The 21,506-nt window shown below is 45.6% G+C and overlaps 1 protein-coding gene across 2 annotated transcripts in view; it reads right to left on the bottom strand.

Moving 5' to 3' along the window:
• OTUD7A (OTU deubiquitinase 7A) overlaps positions 1-21,506 on the bottom strand; it is a 129,678-nt gene that overhangs the window by 90,851 nt on the left and 17,321 nt on the right. For both annotated transcript variants that reach the window (XM_080980707.1, XM_080980706.1), the window contains exon 2: positions 5,234-5,352. The gene's annotated coding sequence lies outside the window, so the exon portion shown is untranslated. The remainder of the gene's footprint in view (positions 1-5,233; positions 5,353-21,506) is intronic.

Here is a 21,506-nt window from a genome sequence, read left to right as displayed (position 1 = left end):
GACTTGCAACCTTGTGCGATCAAGTAAACAGTCATGAGATTTAAGTATAAGACCAAACTGGAAGGCAATGGGTAGCCTCAGATGTGGTTTCATTAGTGAATGAAAAAAAAAATCCCAGTTAATATGCCAAGAAAACGAAGAAAAGTGGCATTATATAAACAGACAAAGGAAAGGATGCAGCTGCAATGTGTGTTATCAAGAAAAAGCCTCCTGGGTGCGGAAGATAAAAACTGGGTTAGAGAGCTTGATTTGCTGGGACCGTCCACTCTATAAGCAATTGTCTCAGTTGTCTAGAGCAGGAGTCTGCAACCTTTTCAGAACTGGGAACCACTTTTCATTCCACCAGGCAACATGGGACCTATTTTCACCCTTTTCTGGCCTTGAATTCCTCTCTCTTTCAGAAACAAGAAGACCCTTGATGGATTAACAGCAGAGATTTACCGGTATCTAGACCAGCATCCTGCTTCCCACAGGGACCAATGTCTGAGTAGCCAAAAAAACCCCAGAGATTGGAGGCAAAGATCCTTTCCTTCTCCCCAGCAAGTAGCACTGTGTGGCTTACAGTTTCTGAAGGTGGAGGTTCTACGTAGTCATCATGCCTATGCTGATTATTTTGCTGTTCGCTTCTACTGCAAGTGTGGGGAGGGCAATTCCAGTGTGGAAGCCGGTATTGGAACCACCTGATAGATCTGGAAAGCTTCAAAATAAAAGTGTGTAGGGACCACTCTGATTTGTGCAGGGGTTGCTTTCTGGGTCATCAAGCATGTTAGTGGCGCACAGAGAAGCCCGCCCCATGAGGCCCCCATTATGCCCTCTTCCGGATCCAAAAACAGCCTGCACATACACAGCTCACATCTTCTCTGAGCACACACAAAATGGGGGTTGTCTGTATGAGGAAGGCTCCAACCTCCAACCAGGACTTCATGTACAGAATAAATGATGAAGCCCTGGTCTTTTGAGCTTGTAAAACAAACTTGTTGAGGATTGAATGCCACCCACTGATCTTTTTGTGGGGTGGGGGGACAATATATGAAGGGCCTGGAATATTAAATTGAAAAAGGTAAGACAGATTCCTCCAGATTTCTCAGAGTCTGAGTCCTGAGCTTTATCCCCAAGGTCATGCTGAAAAACAATTGGGCCTGGGGTCTGATGTTCCGAAAGAGTGATTTAGACTTATCGTAATTAATTTGAAGGCCAGATATTTCTGCATGACCTTGAGGAGACTCACTACAGCAGCAATAAGCAAGACAGCAATGTTGTCTGCGAAGAGACTTAAGGGGTGGGGGTTACAATAATAATAATAATAATTTACAAAAAATAATAATAATCTGGCTGGGTTTCCCCAGCCACTCCGAGCGGCTCCCAATAGAGTATTAAAAACACAATAATACATCAAGCATTAAAAACTTCCCTAAACAGGGCTGCCTTCAGATGTCTTATAAAAGTCAGATAGTTGTTTATTTCCTTGACATCTGGTGGGAGGGCATTCCACAAGGTGGGCGCCACCACCGAGAAGGCCCTCTGCCTGGTTCCCTGAACTTTGCTTCTCACAGTGAGGAAACTGCTAGAAGGCCCTTGGAGTTGGACCTCCGCATCCGTGTCAGTGGTACCTCAGGTTAAGTACTTAATTCGTTCCGGAGGTCCGTACTTAACCTGAAACTGTTCTTAACCTGAAGCACCACTTTAGCTAATGGGGCCTCCTGCTGCTGCCATGCCGCCAGAGCACAATTTCTGTTCTCATCCTGAAGCAAAGTTCTTATCCCGAGGTACTATTTCTGGGTTAGCAGAGTCTGTAACCTGAAGCGTCTGTAACCCGAGGTACCACTGTACTGGGCCTAGCCCATTTAGGGCTTTAAAGGTCAGCACCAACACCTGAAACCGGTTTAAATTTAAAATGGTGAGGGCGAATTTAGAATTTCCGATCAGGCAATGTTTTGAGAATTCCTGGCATGCCACAATGCCGGCCCAGCAGCCTACAATGGCGGCTTGCGCCTCCCAAGCCTAAATGTTCAGGTGAGTGTGAGGGGAGGCACAAACACCGCATTTCCATGTGGCTGCCCAAGACAAATGCAAACAGCACCAGCCTGAGGAATCTCCAGAGCGGAGGGCAGCTAGTGGCGCGTCCACAGGCTGAACAGTGAATCCTGGTAGCTGCTGCTTGCGCGGCAGGCAAGAGATCATTAAGGCAAGCCACAGCTGGCAGTTCTGGAGAGGCCAGCAGCTCTCCAGTGCCCTGCCATGTGCCACCTTGGCTGATGCACTCCGCCCGGAGCAGCGCCACCCATGCGGCGTCAACTGGAAGAGGCAGAACCTGCACATGGTGACACTCATCATCTCCATAGCCAGTAACTGTCTTCTTCCTCCCCGCCTCCTTTCCGACATTGTCATATACCACCCTATCATGAACCTAGACAACATCTTAAAAAGCAGAGACATCACCTTGCCAACAAAGGTCCGTATAGTTAAAGCTATGGTTTTCCCAGTAGTGATGTATGGAAGTGAGAGCTGGACCATAAAGAAGGCTGATCGCTGAAGAATTGATGCTTTTGAATTATGGTGCTGGAGGAGACTCTTGAGAGTCCCATGGACTGCAAGAAGATCAAACCTATCCATTCTTAAGGAAATCAGCCCTGAGTGCTCACTGGAAGGACAGATCCTGAAGCTGAGGCTCCAATACTTTGGCCACCTCATAAGAAGAGAAAACTCCCTGGAAAAGACCCTGATGTTGGGAAAGATTGAGGGCACAAGGAGAAGGGGACGACAGAGGACGAGATGGTTGGAGAGTGTTGTCGAAGCGACCAACATGAGTTTGACCAAACTGCGGGAGGCAGTGGAAGACAGGAGGGCCTGGCGTGCTCTGGTCCATGGGGTCACGAAGAGTCGGACACGACTAAATGACTAAACAACAACAACATCATGAAGTTTAGCTGGCAGTACAGTGGTACCTCAGGTTAAGAACTTAATTTGTTCTGGAGGTCCGTTTTTAACCTGAAACTGTTCTTAACATGAAGCACCACTTTAGCTAATGGGGCCTCCCGCTACTGCTGAGCAATTTCTGTTCTCATCCTGAAGCAAAGTTCTTAACCCAAGGTACTATTTCTGGGTTAGCGGAGTCTGTAACCTGAACCGTATGTAACCTGAAGCGTATGTAACCCGAGGTACCACTGTATAAGATGATGCTTATATGTAGGTCCATTATGTAGTTGCACACAAGTGTCTGGAAAGCTAGTATATTGTGTGGAGTGATCCAAGCTCACTTTGCATTGTGGCTTATATTCTTGTAGTCCTGTTGTTCAAGTGTCCCCTCATCATGAATTCAGAGGATAAAGATGTCATCATATTTCAGATACAGGAGAGGCTTTTGAGGACCAGAGACAAGAAAGCATTGTTCTAAGTCAACCATGAAGGCACTGGCATACTGTGGAGTCAGGCCCGTGCCTGTAGGAGTGTCACTGTCTTGAAGATGCAAGTTCTCCCAAAACTGAAGTAATTGTGGATAAGTACGAAGTGACAGTGTTTGGTGGCTAGATGTACTATGGCCCCATCAGGGATTATATTTCTGATGGCTTGTAGCCAATTTTAAAGAGATATACACTGACAGGGCAGATCAGCATCACGCCAGCCAATCTCTTCAGTTCATTTAATTTCATTCTGGCCAATAATAGCAAGACTATTTCAGATTAATCTTATGGAGTTTTAAAATGAAAATGATATGCAAGGGAAATTATACTCATCATAAGGAGATCAACTGCTGCCTTAGACCAAGTTGGACAATTGAACTAACTCAGGATTGTCTATTCTGACTAGCAGTTCTCTGGAGGTGTTGAGGCTTGAACCTGAGACATTGGGCATGCATGGATGAGCCACGTCTTTCTCTTCCCTTTAGCCAAGCATATGCAGAAAGGATCAGAATTACAGGTACAGATCTAGGAGCAGGAAGCTGGAGGTAGTTTTAAAAAGTAAAATACATCAGTCCCTGAGCAAATTGAACCTAAAGACAAACTGTGGAGCCATTTGTAGAATTACATTGTCTCCTGGAGAACAGCACTTTCTGGAATACTGCATCAATAGTAATTTGCTTTAGTACATGAGGGGAAAAGCAGTCTTGGACAATCAATCAAACAGCACACACTTACAGGAATGGCAAAAAAACAACAACCAGAAGTGAACACCACATGCTTAGTCATCAAAAGAAAATCAATGTATACAAAGGAACATTTAAGGGCCATTCTCTAGAATCTGTCCTACCCCAGAAAATTATGGCGTTCAACTGCACAGTGTAAATTCTAGGAGCTCAATACAACTACAAGCCAGAGAGAAAGGAAGGCGGGGGAAATATTAACAAAATGTCATCTTCTAAATTGCCACATTTTCAAGTTCAGTGAAGAGTCTACAATTCACAGGAACCCAACAGAGAACATAAGCCTGCAATACTGTTAACAGTACAATTCATTCCTGGTTTTATTATACGCTGCTCATAGCTTTAAGTCAAAGGGGAATCTCTGGTGAACAACTGCTGAACCAGCATCAAGCCTTTCCTGGATATTAGTGTTCAATTTCTTCATCTTGGCCTTGATAGAGCTGGCCTTTGTAGAGTGAGGTGGTTGTGAAAGTGCAAGGTGGGTAACTGTAGAGAACCCTGAAGAGTTGTTAGTTGTAGTAGATTCCTGCTAAACTATCACTTTCAAAACCTGTCTATAAATACAATTATAGAGGGCAGGCAGTAAACAGAGGCACACTTATTTGATACATATGTCAATGGAAATTTTGCAAACCACAGGTGAAAGTGATCTTCATTACATATATCCCCTACTGATACAGGTTGTTAGGAATGAAGTATCAGAAGCCTATCTCTAAAGGCACGAATTGCTGTTATCACTACTACTAGTTTCTTTCAGTGGTTGGCTAATGGCCAACCAGTTAGTGCTCCCAAATAGTGCTGTGCATACTACTGGCAATCTGTAAAGATTACATTTTGGACTCAGCTACATTAGTAAAGAGAAAGCGTTTTATTTGCATTACCACACTGTGACACCAGGTAGTGCTGTGGAGTTCCATCTTTCACCAACACTTGAAGCTTTACAACACGTTTCCCGTGTTGTAACAATTTTTTGATGTGTCTAGATCCAGCTTTTGTTTGATTTTATTATTTGCATTTAAAATGTCAGTTACACTAATATACTAGCAATGGTACACAATGAGTAAAGTTATAATAATTGAGTTCATCACTTACGGAAATGGATTGTGGAGGAAAAGTCACTGAATAACTACAGCTATCCATCTGAGATCTGCACAAGAGCAAGCCTGTTTTCACACGCTGCTCACAGAATCTGAAGATGTCAAAGCCCTTTCCTGTAAGAGAAGCATTTAAGAGAAGTACTTACTTTTTATGCAGTCTTATATGCAGTAATATAGAAGCAGAGTTATATTTCCCAGCACAGTAAGAACGCTCAGACAATCCTGTTTTTAAGTCCTACTAAGGCTATGTTATTGGTATGAAAAACAATGTTTAATGCAAATCCTAATACCCTTTCTAATTCAACCAGTGTGTTCTCTCTACGTACTGAGCTGAACTCAACCCCACAACATTCTCTTTTCCGCCACTTATAGCTTAATAAGACAAAAAGCAGTCCTAACAACAGAATTAAAAATCAGTTTTCTGCTAGTTATACACACAAAAAGGGGAACACCATGCACAAGAAACACAATCAATCCCTCTTCCTTTCCATCTGGCAATTTGCATCACATTCCCACTTAGTCTCTGTTAATGTATTAATGTATTTATTTCTAAAAAGTATATCCTATCTCTCCAGCACACTGGTCATCTATGCAACTGTTAATCAATGAAAATGCACAACAATAGTGTAGTTCAATAGCTTATAGTATTAAAATTCCAGTATTCAGAATAGGGCTGGCTGATATCTGTTTTCCAACATCATAATAGACCATCAGCTAAACTTCGCGATATGGCCGTATATTAAGATGTCGGAAAGGAAGCGGGGAGGAAGAAGGCAGTTGCCGGCCAAAGAAACCATTAGCATCACCGTGCGCAGCTTCTGCCTATTCCTGTCAAGGCCAGGCAGGCAAATCCGCAGCCTCCTCCAGCGCCCAGTGCACGGAAGGAGCCCAGTGGCGTTTGCCTGTCTGGGCTAAGGGACTGAAGCAGGTGACACAGGTGGCCGGTTTCTTTAAACTGCTCTGCTGAGGGGTGTGGGCAGCCGCACGCCCCTCAGCGGAGCAGTTTAACAAAGCCCTCACTTTGCCTCACATGAGCCAATGGGGGGGGGGGGGCTTCAGCCTCCGGTGGCAGAGGGACTCAGGAGAGGTGGCTGCTTCAGCCACAATATAGCGCTGGGTGAAGCAGCCCCCGGGCTCTGGCCCTCATACCGGTCCAGGGCGATGTATCTACTGAAGTCTACTGAAGTCTACAGGGCAATGGTCTACTGAAGAATAAAACAAGTACTGTAGCAGAAATTCATAAAACGGCTGCAGTTCCTTCAAAACCCCAAAGACCTTTTAAATAAGGTTGCTTTACCACTTTTCTAAAATCAAGAATGAGCACGTGACCTCCAAGTAACACACTACAGAAAAGACCTCAGACATAAATAATATCCAACGTCTGAAAACAGGCATAAAGAGCAAAATTTCATCTGAAGAGCTAATGGCATGAGAGGGGCATGTGAGAGGTTTTGGGTACTGCCCCACTTCCCAGAGTCACACTAACAAGGCACAGTAGCCTAGCGCAGAAGGCTTTATCACAAAGTGAGGGGAAAGTTGAAAAGCAGCTTAGAAAGATCAATGGACACGTCTCCCGTACATCCTAAACTCCAGTTCTCTCCAAGTGATTCTGTCGCTCTTGCTCTTGTTTGCTGTAGCTTTTTTTAGTAATAAATCTCCAAAATCTTTTTTATTGCCAAATTGTCAACTTTTTTTTTTGCCAAAATTCATGCTCTTTCATATTTTCCTCTTATGACTTCCTAATTTTAAAGGAAGCCCTCTTACCTGTTACAGCTTCCTTCATTCTGTTCGTTAACCAAACTGGCATCCTCTTATAATTGTTCAGACTTTTCCCAGCAATTCATTTAAGCTTTTATTACAGTGGTTTTAAAATGCTTTCAAGGATCCCAAAAGAATTGATGCTCATCACTCTCAATTTTCATATTCCCTCATTTTTAAAATCATTTCCTCTGGCATAAAGGGCAACAATCCCACAAAAAGGACCTCGTACTTTTTACACATTTTATATCAAATAATAACTTTAACCACCCCACCCCCAGTTAAATTATGGAATATCCTACCACAAAATGTGATGGCAATAAGTAGCTTATATTAAAAGGGAACTACATTAACCCATGGAGGATAAGGCTATCAATGGCTACTGTGCAGGTTGGCTAGATGTTATTTTCAGGATCAGCAGCAGCTTACTAGTCGTTGGGGAGCCCCAGGGACAGAGGGGACAGAATGATGGGCTAGGCTGGTCTTATTCAGCAGAACTCCTTTTCTGTTCTTAGGGTGACATTATGTCAACAAACATGCAGTTTCAATATATCATTTGTTTTAAGAATACCGTATTTTTCGCTCTATAAGATGCACCAGACCACAAGACATACCTAGTTTTTGGAGGAGGAAAACAAGAAAAAAATATTCTGAATCTCAGAAGCCAGAACAGCAAGAGGGATCACTGCGCAGTGAAAGCAGCAATCCTTCTTGCTGTTCTGGCTTCTGGGATAGCTGCGCAGCCTGCATTCGCTCCATAAGACGCACACACATTTCCCCTTACTTTTTGGAGGGAAAAAGTGAGTCTTATAGAGCAAAAAATACGGTAGTTTTATTTTTGAAGTTTTCCATAAAAAGTGGCACAGATTGGGATATAAGACAATTGCTAGCTGGGCTAATCAATTTCACCAATCCACTGACATTAATGAGACTGAATGGCTGTGGCAAGAACAGGAATGGCTGCAGATCTACATCTGTGATTGTCCGGTTCATATATAACATTTCATTTCCCATGCATCTGTGTGCATGCCCAAGGTCAGCTGGCACTGTACACAAGCACAAAATTATGTGAACCAGCCATTCATCACTGTGAGAAATGCTCAGAAGAAACCTGCCCTCTTTGATCAAGGGAAAGGGAAGGAAGGAGGGGAAGGGGGAAGGACAAAGTCCTGAATACAGATCAGGGTGAAGTCTAATGTTTTTATAAGATATTTCAACTACATTTGAAGGATCTCTGGTGCTTCTATTTGTGTTTAGAAAGCAATATATTCAATGACCTAATTTAACTAAGCAAAGATTGAGAGGAGACCAAAGCTGTTAAATCTGAACGCGCCATATCATTGCATCCCTAATTCACAGCACCAACAGAGATCACAGTAGTATTTTATCACCACACTCTCAAAATCAAAAATTATGATGAATGTGAAAGTGTGAATCTCAAGAACTTCCAGACTCACCAACAGTGTGAAAACCTACCCACTACTATTAAAGGGCATTTGTACTGAAAACGGTTTTTCTCCCAGACATACTACATTCACCCAGAAGAAGCAACTTTTTGACTAACTCCCATAGCCCTTGTTTACAAAAGATGTTCAATGTCCAACATGCACAAACTTCCTTTGCACTCACAGATTTGAAAATACGATAGGTTAGGTGGGTCACAGTAACAATTTTTTCAGTACAGTGGCACCTTGGCTGTCAAACTTAATCCGTTCTGGGAGTCTGTTCAACTCCTGGAACTGTTTGAAAACCAAGGCACAGCTTCTGATTGGCTGCAGGAACTTCCTGCACTCAATCAGAAGTTGCATCGGACATTCAGCTTCCAAAAAAACATTCACAAATCAGAACACTCACTTCCGGGTGTGCGGCGTTCAGAAGCCAAAACGTCTGAGTACCAAGGTGTTCGACAACCAAGGTACGACTGTATTAATTTTTTTCAGTATTAAATTTAACCAAGTTTCAAAAGATTTTACATTTCCACTTCACATCAATTAAGAGATTGGTGCCACTGGACAAAATCACTACACGATCTGCACCAATCAAATCCTCTAAATGCTCTCCTTGGTTCCCCCTTCTAAAAACGGTCCATTTTAGAGCCAATTACTTGTTAAATCTCTGGCCAGCCTCACTTTTCCTGAGGCTGTGTTTTCAAAGCTATGCCCTCTACCGTCCCGGATGGACAATACAACATAGTTTATGTGAGCAACTGCACAGGGAAGACATCTTGCGCTACTTACTACACATTGGACCCAGGAGCCGATTTCTCACCTTACCATCCGTACAGGAAAGATGTCTCCCTGGCAGAGGAGGTCCTATCCAAAGCCGTCTTTCCAATTGGGCTTAGTGGTGTGTTGCGCCAGGGTGCTGGCCTCTCAGGGGCACCCCAGCGAGTGGGGGAGCTGCACGGCTTTGCCGGTGGCCTCCCCTTTCCCTGCACACCCGCCAGCTGTGCCCCGTCAACCATATGGCTGGCGGGTGTGCAACTTGCCTCCCAAGCCTCCACGGGAGGAGAGCGATCCCTGCAGAGGCTTAGGATAGAAGCTGTGCCTGCCCCTCCAACTATATGGCTGGCTGCAGCAGGAGCAGCAGCAGCAGCTAGGTGCACGCTCATGGGTGCGCGTGCTGTCCCGTCTGTCCGCACCCACAGGAGCCTCTGTGCGCTCGCCATGGTGGACAGCATCTACCAGACCCACTCGCTGGGTGTGGGGGCCGAGGGGCTGCCAGACCAGTACACCGACGGCCGTGCGGCGTGGGTCTGGCAGCTCTATATCGGCGACATGCGGAGCCGCACCACCAAGTACAAGAACATGGCTCAATGCCCTGCACCCAAGAATCCTGGAAACTAAAATCCCCGAACTACAATTCCCAACGCCCTCTAACAAACCACCACTTCTCAGGATTCTTTGAAGGTGTGCGCTTCAAATGCACCGGGTATGCTTTAAATGAAAAGAAAGGGCCCCCGTTGCTTTGTTGTGGAAGAGGCTCCCCCCCCCCCCCACGGGCGTGCAGCTTCCTTCCCAAGCCTCCGCGGGAGGAGAGCGATCCCTGCAGGGGCTTGGGAAAAGGTCGACAACTCTGGGAAAGGGGGGGGCGCCGGATGGATATTTGCACCACGGCGCCTGATATGCTTAAGACAGCCCTGGTCCTATCACTTCAGTGACTTATAAATTTGCCTTTTTTGCTTGGATGGCCAAAAAGATCAGAAATGAGACTCTGGACAATATAGCCATGAACTATATTGTAGCCATGAACTATATAACTATATAGCCATGAACTATATAACTATATAGCCATGCTTGTATTTATTATTGTTCAGATTTGTATGGCTAGTATTTTAAAGTATTTAAAACTAAAGTTATTTTAGCTGGTTTGGATTTCCACACCAGAAAGGCAAACTGAATACATTTGATTTAGTAAAAGTACTGTTTTACTAAAAAAAAGGGGGTGTTTGTACACTTCCTTGACCTTCTTAACCATAACTATTTGCTATATAGGCAATTAATACCTGCCCTAGCCTCAAAGGGCCAACACACATCATTAGTTGAGATTACCAATTGATTTGTTTACCATTTATCTGCAGAATCAGCTCTCATGTGATTGTTGCAGTTCTCACAACTACAACAGTTTAGGTGTCCGATCACGCAACAGCTGCATGGAACTGTGACAAATACTAATTATTCTTAAAAACTTGTATCTGAAAGTCTTCAATGCCTGTTTTTCTTTATCCTCCTTACAAGATTCATTAAAACTTTGGTTAAAAAATTATTGTAATTATATTTATTTGCGGAAATTAAGACTAAACTAATAGCTTCCTTGATCTTCAAAAATGCTGTTTGATATTCAAAGCATGACTTAGTTTTACTTGAATTTTTAAAAAACCTAGGAAAGACTTTTGTGTTCAATTATTTAAAAATGAACAAATCTGAGTAAATCATTAACACTTGTATTTTTTTAAATCAGTGGTATAACAACTTTATGTTCAACAACAACAAAAGTTGCTAGAGCTGTTGTTGCTCAACAAGGGGTATATGGGGTGTTGGGGGAGGGGTAGAACCTCTGGTGGGCTCCTTCTGGGGTCGTTTGCCCAGCTTTGATCCCCACCCTGCACTGCCAGCATGCAACAGTGGCCACAATCCCAGGAATGGCTTTGATTGGCCAGTTAAACCAGGTGTGGGCAGCTGATGGGACTCAAACCCTCTGTGAGTTAGGAACTTCCCTTGCATGTGAAGACAGGCTCCATTGGATGGACTGGATGAGCCCAAGAATAGGTCAAGAAGGCAGTTTCTGCACATTAGGGCTGGGCGTTGTATCAATACATCATCCAAATCTGTTTGAAATCCAAACCGTGGTAACAGTTTCATAATATTCAACATGGCGATACATCATGAGTCACTATGTATGTGTGTGCTACACAAAAAATCATTATCTGGGGGGAAATGTGGATCTGGTCATCACTTCTCCCATGATTCCTGCCACCCCTGTTGCTCTGTACTATAAAATACAGTGGTACCTCTGGTTATGAACTTAATTCATTCCGGAGGTCTGTTCTTAACCTGAAACTGTTCTTAACTAGGGGTGTTCTTTCGCTAATGGGGCCTCTTCCTGCCGCTGCACCGCCAGCACACCATTTCTGTTCTCATCCTGGGGCAAAGTTCTCAACTCGAGGTAACTCTTCCAGGTTAGCAGAGCTTGTAACCTGAAGCGTTTGTAACCTGAGGTGTTTGTAACTCGAGGTACCACTGTAATAGTTGCAGCAGTATGTTAAAGTTAAGAAAAAATGTTTCGGTTTTAGACCCCTAAATAGCCAGGATATTACCCTGTTTACCTCTACGTATTTCTATCATGATATACTGGTATATTGCAATGCTTAACTCGGGCATAGGCAAACTCAGCCCTCCAGATGTTTGGAGACTACAATTCCCATCATCCCTGACCACTGGTCCTGTTAGCTAGGGATGATGGGAGTTGTAGTCCCTAAACATCTGGGGGGGGCGAGTTTGCCTATGCCTGGTTTAACTGAAAGCCATACATTGCTCAGCCCTGCTGCATGTGCTATAGAGCGAAGTGAGGGCAGATGCGGCTCGTCGTCCTGGGAAAGTAGCCCATCTAGGAAAAGAAAAACTATTATCCAAAACGTCCACTGCTTTGTGGGATATCTTTGGGAGAAGAAATAGCTCAACACAAATCTGTAGTGGAGTCCCTAAGGGGGTTGGATGGTGCCCTGCAGGCCTCCTTCCGGGCACTCCTGCAAGGCTAGTGCCAAACATCTTGCTCTGCTTTCCTATGGACCACAGCAGTGAGGACCCTTGTCCTCTGGGCAGCCCAGCACCGCCATACACACCACCCAGGCCTGGATGCTGGGGAGGTCACTTGGATGTTGCTAACGCAGCAATTTGACTTCACCCCCCGAGGCGGACTCCGCTGTCTCTCGACCTAAGCCTGTGTGTATAACAAAAAGATTGCTTAAAAAAACAAAACAAGTAAAGCCTCACCACAAAAATTATTATTATTAATTAAATTTATATACTACCCTTCATCAAAAGAATAAAATAGTACAGTGTATCCCCAACACTGCAGTGCATCCTTATCAGGACAGGCTTCTATGCCCTAGATTCCTCTCTTGTTTTCTATGTGCAGCTCTCACTTCTACCACATGGAAGGAAAAAATTGTGTCTAAATAAACTGGAAGTTAGTAAGGAAGTGTGTGCCTAAGAAAGACTAAGGGCAGCTGAGCCATGGGATTTCTAAAGCATCTACTGTATGATGAAAAGGAGGAAGAAAGGATGAACCAACCTCCTTGACCCCCTAGCACTTCGAAAGTAGCCTGGTGATTAGCATTAAGGTCTGGGGTTTATAACATGAGATTTAAAAACTCTACCCTGGACTTTCCTACTCCAAGCTATAGAGAGCTCTGGCTCAGGGCTGAGAGACAGTCAAAATCATGAGCTTCTCTCTGCACTATACAGCACACTGAGGGATGCTTTCAGGAGGTCTCGAAAGAGACTGCAAGGCTAGTTGGAGCTGTGAATTTGGCTGGGGATACACTTGCAACATTTTATTGTAGGTCTGCATCTTTGTGTCTTGCAGTCAGGATTCAAAATTAACCAGTCGCCAAAATGAACCAGTTGCCAGTCATGACTCAGAACCGCCCTCTTGAGACCAAATTGAGATTTCCAGTCACATGGTTTGCAATAGAGATCTCCTCTGGCTGGGCAGGAGAGCCAAAGGCTCCCTTTCCACAGGCTCTCCAGGAAGCCTATTGATTTGCTGAAGAGGGAACTTTTCCATTGTTGTACAATTTGCAAACAAATGGTTTGCAAACTGGGAAGAGTTAAATGGATTGCTTCTCTCTTGCAGGAGGGGAGGGGGCAGGGAGCACTCTGCTTTTCCCCTCTCCCCTTAAAGAGCAATCTGTGCAGGTAGTTTGCAAGTGAATGGACTGCTTCTCTCTTGCGGGGTGGGGGGAGCAGGAGGGGAGATAAGGCTGTTCAAAGAGAAAATTATAGTTTTGCAGTGTGGGAAACAACCTCTAAACTGGCGCACATGCTATAAAATTGAATCTTTGAGAAATAGAAGAAAGGGGGATGTAATTGTATGATCTTTTAAGTTCAAGGGATGCCAGGATGACCTATCAATGTTTTATAATTCAAATTACAAGTGGTCAGTATTACTTGCATTTCTTTATTGGAAGTGAAAAATGAAATAAAGAAGTGCCTCTTCTTAAGGAAACTCCATTTTTTTTATGTCAGAAGAAATGATATGTTAGGGTTTGTATCAACCACCTATGAGGGTTTTCATGCTAAATCCTAGTTATCAATATAAAAGGGTCGCTTTAAAAAACAACAACAATGTGCAAACATTTCCCAAAGATTTCCTCCCATCCACACTTATGGAGTTAACACACTATAGCTGCAATGGTAATTTGGGGTGGGGGCAAACCTTCAAAGAAACCAAGGATTTTGAAATGGTGGAGCATCACCCTTCTTTTAAAAAGATTTGCAGGAGTGCTCCTATGCCATTTACAGCAGTGGTGGCCAAACTTGGCCCGCCAGATGTTTTGAGACTACAACTCCCATCATCCCTAGCTAACAGAACCACTGGTCAGGGATGATGGGAATTGTAGTCCCAAAACATCTGGAGGGCCAAGTTTGGCCACCACTGATTTACAGGGAAGAGCCTTGCTTTACAGAAATAAAAACATTCGCATTTTGCAAATAATCATGTGGACATGAGGGGACACAGTGAGCCAATGTCCCTCACTGACAGCTCCACCTATCAGAGAAGCTGCGACTCTACAAAATGTAGAAGAAAAAAGGTTCACCTCAGTGAGAGCCAGTGTGGTGTAGTGGTTAGAGTGTTTGTAGGTCTACGACCTGGGAGACCTAGGTTCAAATCCTCACTCAGCCATGAAGTTCACCGGGTGTTACTGTCCTATACATGCCTAAATTTAAGTTCCACTGTATAGCCTGTTTTGGTATGGCTGGTTTCAACCCTCCAAATACCACAAATTGCAAAAACAACAACACCCCAACCCAAATAAATTCTCTATGCAAAGTTGTTCACAAATTTATAAAAATACAGGTTTTTGAAAACATCCTGCTCTAATTAAGTAAAAGAGGCTTGGTTTTTACTTTTGCTAGAATGAAGCTGCAGTCACATCTCTTCTGGACTGCTTTTCCACTTGATTGCTTCTTTGTTCTAAAATAACTTGCCTTTTGTGCACAGTGTTTATTCCATCTTCAGCTAAATCCCACACCTTTTCTTCATTTGCTTTTCTAATTGAGTAAAAAATATATATGTCTAGCCATATCATTGTGGCAACTGAAACCTAGGTTTAAGATGCCATTTGGCACCTAGCTTTTATATCTCAGTTTCTAACATTGCTTGCAGTGCAATCCTATTCCAGGTAAAAGTGTATAGGATTGCAGCCTTCAACTGCTTAGTTTGGCCCTTAACATTTAAGTGGTAGGTTCAGAGAAGTGTCCCTTAAGAATTAAAACTGAAACACATAAAACAGAAGATGTGATTTTTAAATCAACTTCATAATTTCCAAATTCTCAGAAGCTAGCAAACTACTTAAATTCTCAGGGTTTTGCAATATTATTCACCTTCTGAAATAAATCAAAGTTCCTGAGGAACACTTATAACCTATCCCAGGTAAACTAACTTTAAAAGGGCCTTTTCATTTTTCAGGGAAGTTGAATTACTAAGCTATAATTTTGTATGCTACAACAGCAGCAAGAATACTCATAGCAAAGTATTGGAAGACACAAGATCTACCCACTCTGGAAGAATGGCAGATGAAGGTGATTGACTACATGGAATTGGCGGAAATGACTGGCAGAATCCGAGACCAGGGAGAAGAGTCGGTGAAAGAAGACTGGAAGAAATTTAAAGACTATTTACAGAAATATTGTAAAATTAAGGAATCTTAGAAGGATGTTGGATAGAAACTAAGAGGTTTTTAGCTGTAATGCTTTAAGAGATATGAAGAAAGGTTTACAATTGGGTAAAAGTTTAATGGTAAGGATTTGCTGAACTAACAAACTGAACTGGAATACAAAAAAGGGAGGTGTGATGGGACGATGAGCTGCTTGTGCGTAAAATCCAAGTCCCTCAGAGTTTGGTCATGTTTCCAAACCTCTGTCTGTAACGGAGCCCCTTAAACATGGCTCTGTCAGTCGCTTGCAGATTCCGACAGTGGTTGCTTTCGGAATCGCTTCCAACATAAAAGCTCCTTAACGGAAACACGTCTTCTGGACTCCCTGCGTGACAGTTTCCGGCGAGGAGTGGGTGTCCCTACAGGAGGTCCTGAAACCTCCCCACTGTTTTCGCTGGAAGTGTCTCGGAGCCATCCCTCCTGCTCACTTTCCCTCAGCTCAGCTCTTCTCCCCCTACTGGTTCCCTCTTCAGCTGCTGAGTCTCTCCCAACCTGTGTGAGCCCTTCCACCTCCCTTCCTTCCGATGCCAGTTCCCTGACATCCACCTCCCCTCCAGGGCCCCCTTCACCCCCTCCCGCCCCCTCCTCTATGGGCGGTGAGGAGGCAAAACCCCGGAAGGAACTTCCTTCACCTTCCGATGTCTCGAACACTTCTCTCCACCTGTTGCGGTTCCTGGTCTCGAAGTACTCCTCCTCCTCAGAGTCCATCTCCCCTTCCCCTTCCGAATCCGTGAATCCTTCCAACTCCTCCTCCTCATCGGTGGTCCCAAAGTATTCCCTCCAGAACCTCTCCACAGGCTGAGGTTTCCTTGGGAACCTTTGATGGAACGTTTCTATCAAAACCTCGTCATTGATATCTTCTGCCATTACCCAAGTGTTTTCTGACTCCGGTTCTCCTTCCCACGCTACCAAATACTCCACCTGATCCCCCTTCCACCTGGCGTCGAGGATTTCTGCCACATGGCTGCTGCATTCCCTTTCTTCTATGATCGGTCCCCGAGTGGACATCCCTTCTCGTCCCCCCTCATACGGTGACAGTAACGACCTGTGAAATACTGGGTGCAGTTTCATGTGGTTGGGTAACCGGAGCCTGAAAGCCACTGGGTTGACTTGTTGAATGACCTCAAAGGGACCCAACCTCCTGGGTCTTAATTTCTTACAACCTCCTTTGAACGGCAACCCTTGGGTTGACAGCCACACCCGATCTCCCACCCTTATGGTTTCACCTTCCCTTCGGTTCTTGTCTGCCTGCCTCTTGTATTCTTCCTTCGCCCTTTCTAAGTTGAGTTGGAGCTGACGATGGATTGCTTCCATTTCTTCTACAAAATGCTCGGCTGCCGGGACGCTCCATCTCTCCCCTCCTCCCCCTGGGAATGCCCTGGGATGACACCCATAATTAGCCAAGAAGGGGCTCATCCCTGTAGACACATTCTCTGCATTGTTGTAGGCAAATTCCGCCAGCGCCAACCTCTCTACCCAGTCATTCTCTCTGTCATTGACATAACACCTCAGGTATTGCTGGAGGACACCGTTTGCTCTTTCCGCCTGCCCGTTGGTTTCAGGGTGCCGGGCAGTCGAAAAGTTGACCTCCACCTGCAGTAAGCTCATGAGCTTCCTCCAGAACCTGGAAGTAAATTGTTTTCCCCTGTCTGAGACCACCCTCAATGGCACCCCGTGCAACCTAAAAATGTGTTCTACAAATAACTTCGCTGTCTCTTCCGCCGTGACTGCATGCGAACAGGCTACAAAGTGGCACATCTTTGTTAGTAGGTCTACCACCACCATGATGGCTGTTTTCCCCTTGGACTTCGGCAGATCAGTCATAAAATCTATCGACACTGCCTCCCAAGGTCGTTCTGGGGTTGGTAAGGGTTCTAATAGCCCCGCCGGCGCCCGCCTCTCCCCTTTGGCTCGCTGGCATTGCTCACACCCTCTTACATACTCCCATACATCTTCCCTCACCTTAGGCCACCAAAATTCCCTGGTGACCAACCACATGGTTTTGTGTTGCCCAAAATGCCCCGCCGTGGGGCTGTCGTGCAACTGCTTGAGTACCCTCCCCCTTAAGTCTCCTTCGGGGATATACAGTGCCCCTTTGTAATACAACACTCCATTTCTTTCCTCAAAACCCCCTGGTTCCTCTCCCTCACCCCTAAGACCTCTGAGCTTATTCTGGGCATATTCATCATTCTCTGTTTCCTCTACCAGTTCTCTTTGCCCCACCAATGCCGCCCCACACACCCAGCGGTCCTCTGGGATGACATGTCTCTCTTCGGGTTCCCCCTCCCCTTCCAAATATTCAGGTTTGCGTGAGAGAGCGTCCGCCCTAACATTTTCTGGACCTGGCACATAACAAATTTCAAAGTGAAATTTGGAGAACTCCTGGGCCCATCGCACTTGCCGTTGGTTGAGCACTCGTGCCGTTCTCCAATACTCTAAGTTCTTGTGGTCCGTGCACACTTGCACCTTATGTTGTGCCCCAATTAATAAATGCCTCCATCTCCTGAATGCTTCATGAATGGCAAGTAGTTCTCGGTCATACACCGTGTAGTTCCTCTCAGATTTGTTCAGCTTTCGCGAAAAAAAGGCACACGGTCTCCACTCTGACTCCTCCTTCCCAGGCTGCAGAAGCACCGCCCCCACAGCCCGGTCTGATGCGTCCGTCTCCACTCGCATCGGTTTTTGTAAATCCACATGCAGGAGCTGTGCTTCCGAAGCGAACGCCCTTTTCAGCTCCTCAAAAGCTCGCTCCGCCTCCGCCGTCCAAACGAATTTCCTCTTACTGCTGAGACAGTCCGTAATGGGAGCCGTCAAGTGGGCAAAATTTCTGATGAACTTCCGATAGAAGTTTCCAAATCCAAGGAATCTTTGCACATCCTTCCTTGTTTTCGGTGTTTTCCATTCCAGTACCGCTTGGACCTTGCCAGGATCCATGGCCAATCCCTTGTCCGACAAGCGGTACCCCAGGAATTCCACCTCCTTGGCATGAAACTGACACTTCTCTAGCTTCACCCACAGCTGATTGGCTTGCAGTCTGCCCAACACTTCCCTGACGTCTTTTACATGCTGCTCCTCAGTCTCTGAATATACTAACACGTCATCTAAGAAGGCCACACAATTCTTGTAAAGCAAAGGCCCCAGGACGTGGTTCATAAACGATTGAAAGCACGCGGAGCCTCCTTGTAGGCCGAAGGGCATAACTAAATATTCAAATGCCCCCAAAGGGGTGAACATGGTGGTTTTCCATTCATCCCCCTTCCTTATTCGTATCAGGTTGTACGCCCCCCTCAGGTCCAGTTTAGTAAAAATCTTTCCCTTCCTGACCCTTGTCAAAATGTCATCAATTCTGGGCATCGGGAAAGTCACTGGTTCTGACACTGCATTTAAGGACCTGAAGTCCACTACAAGCCTGGGTTTGTCCGTGTTTTTTTTGTCCACAAAAAACACTGGGCTGCCCCCCACCGCCCTGGACTCTCTGATGAACCCTCTCTTCAGGTTCTTGTCAATGAACTCTCTTAGCTCCTGCATCTCTCTGTCTGACATGGCGTACAGCTTGCCTACAGGGAGCTGTGCCCCAGGGAGTAAATTGATTTGACAGTCAAAGGGCCTATGTGGGGGTAGTTTGTCTGCCTCCCTCTCGCTGAAGACGTTGCTCAGGTCGGCGTATTGTTGGGGAACCTTCCCCTTCTCCGTTACTTCCGTCCCTGCTAGAGTGGCTCTGGCCCCTCCTTGAGCCTCCCGCTCTTTGCAGTGTTCTAGACAATGTGCTGACCCAAAGGAGACCACTCTCTGATGCCAGCCCACTAGCGGATCATGTAACGCTAGCCAGCTCATCCCCAAAATAATGGGAGCTCCTCCCAAGGTAGCCACATTAAACGCTATTAGCTCAGTGTGTCTTGCTACCCTCATTATCATTGGGACGGTCTGCTGGCTGACTTCTCCTCCCAGCAGCTCCCTTCCATCGATCGTGGTCACCTGCAAAGGGTTACTTAAAGGGATAGTCTGTATCTGGTGCTCAGCAGCAAACTCCTTACTCATGAAATTGCAGGAGCTGCCTGAGTCCAATAGCGCCTTTATCTTTAGTGGGTGTCCGTTAGGCAGCTCTAGTAACACCTCTATCACTAGGGCGGGTTTAGGAGGTTCCGGCGTGGGCACTTTCACTGCTCTTTGGCCTGGCTGCTGTGCCCCGACGGTGGCAGCCAGGCGTTGGCTTTTACTTGCTCCGGTACCTTTTCCTCCCTCTCCCCAACAGCTCCCGCCATTCCTTGCCATTCCTTTCTTTGGGGGCAGACTCTGGCAAAATGACCTGGCTGTTGGCAGAGATAACATTTCTTGGCGCCCTTTCCCTCCTTCTTCCGCTCTTCACTGGGCTTTGAAACTGCGCGCGCGCGCGCTGTTCCAATCTCCATCGGCTCTCCCGGCGGGAACGGTGGCTCTGGAATCTCTGGAATGCGAAGCTCCCTCCAACGTTCCCCCTTCCCTTCCCGCCTCTCCAAGGCTCTCGCCTCTTGGCGCGCTCCTATGGTCAGCGCTGATTTGGTCAGCTGGTCCATAGACTCCGCCCTGGGCGCCCGGGAAAGTTCGTCTTTCACAGCCGAAGAAAGCCCTTCTTCAAAGAGCATTTGAATGGGTTCCGCCAATAGATCCCACCCCAATTTATGGATCAACATGGTAAACTCAGTCCAGTACTCACGCACAGATCGGCTCCCCTGTTTGCACGCCATTAACTGTCTGCGTACCACTCCCTGCTCAATATCGCTGGAAAACATCAAATCCATTGCACGAAAAAACTTCCTCGTATCCTTCAGGATGTCATTGTTTGTTGCCATCAGGGGCCTCACCCAGTCTTTCGCCCCCTTTTCGAGGTGCCCAATCACAAAAGCCACCCGCGATTCCTCGTCGGGAAAGTCATCAAACTGCAGATTAAGGGCATATTGCATCTCTGTCCTAAAGGCATGATAGTCCTTGGCCTCCCCCCCAAACTTCTGCACCAATCCTGGCAACTTTCTGGCGAGCGGGGTGGTTTTCCCCTTCTCTGCATCTTGAGCCCTCCTCTCCTCGAGCCTCGCCGTCTGCAGCGCTACCTGGACCTCCAACGCCCTGTACCTTTCCTCCAGGCTTGGACCCGCTCCAGCTCCTGCTTCTCCGGTTCCGGCTGGGTTGCTCATGATGCCTTCTCCTGCACAAACAGCTCACAGAGACTGTCGGAATGCTGTGATGGGACGATGAGCTGCTTGTGCGTAAAATCCAAGTCCCTCAGAGTTTGGTCATGTTTCCAAACCTCTGTCTGTAACGGAGCCCCTTAAACATGGCTCTGTCAGTCGCTTGCAGATTCCGACAGTGGTTGCTTTCGGAATCGCTTCCAACATAAAAGCTCCTTAACGGAAACACGTCTTCTGGACTCCCTGCGTGACAGTTTCCGGCGAGGAGTGGGTGTCCCTACAGGAGGTCCTGAAACCTCCCCACTGTTTTCGCTGGAAGTGTCTCGGAGCCATCCCTCCTGCTCACTTTCCCTCAGCTCAGCTCTTCTCCCCCTACTGGTTCCCTCTTCAGCTGCTGAGTCTCTCCCAACCTGTGTGAGCCCTTCCACCTCCCTTCCTTCCGATGCCAGTTCCCTGACAGGAGGTATGAGGAGGTCCGGGGAAATAAGTGTAGGGAAGATAGGTTTGGAAAATCAATGTCTTTTTAACTGTTTTATTTTGTATGTTTCTTTTTTATTCTTTACTTTTTTGTTATATTTTAAAAACTTTACTCTTTTTTCTGTATTCTGTATTTTTTGTATTTTTTGAAACTTTAATAAATATCATTTAAAATATATATATATATAATTTTGAAAAACATGGCCATCGGACCGTCTCCCCATGTGTTCTTGATCAGGATGGGGATTATCTAGAGCTGAAGATAAACAATAACAAAAAATAGGTTTTTTAAAAAACTCTCTTATTTTTCAATCATGTTTTTATTCTGCATTTCCATTCAGAGAAGAATGTTGAAATGCATTGCATTCTAAAAGCACGCACATATACACTAAAAACCAAATACAGTACCATTGTGTCTTGTGCAGGGGTTA

This window comes from Podarcis pityusensis (assembly GCF_964106645.2).
Source record: "Podarcis pityusensis genome assembly, chromosome: 14".
NCBI lineage: Eukaryota > Metazoa > Chordata > Lepidosauria > Squamata > Lacertidae > Podarcis > Podarcis pityusensis.
This window is presented reverse-complemented; position numbering and strand designations above follow the sequence as displayed.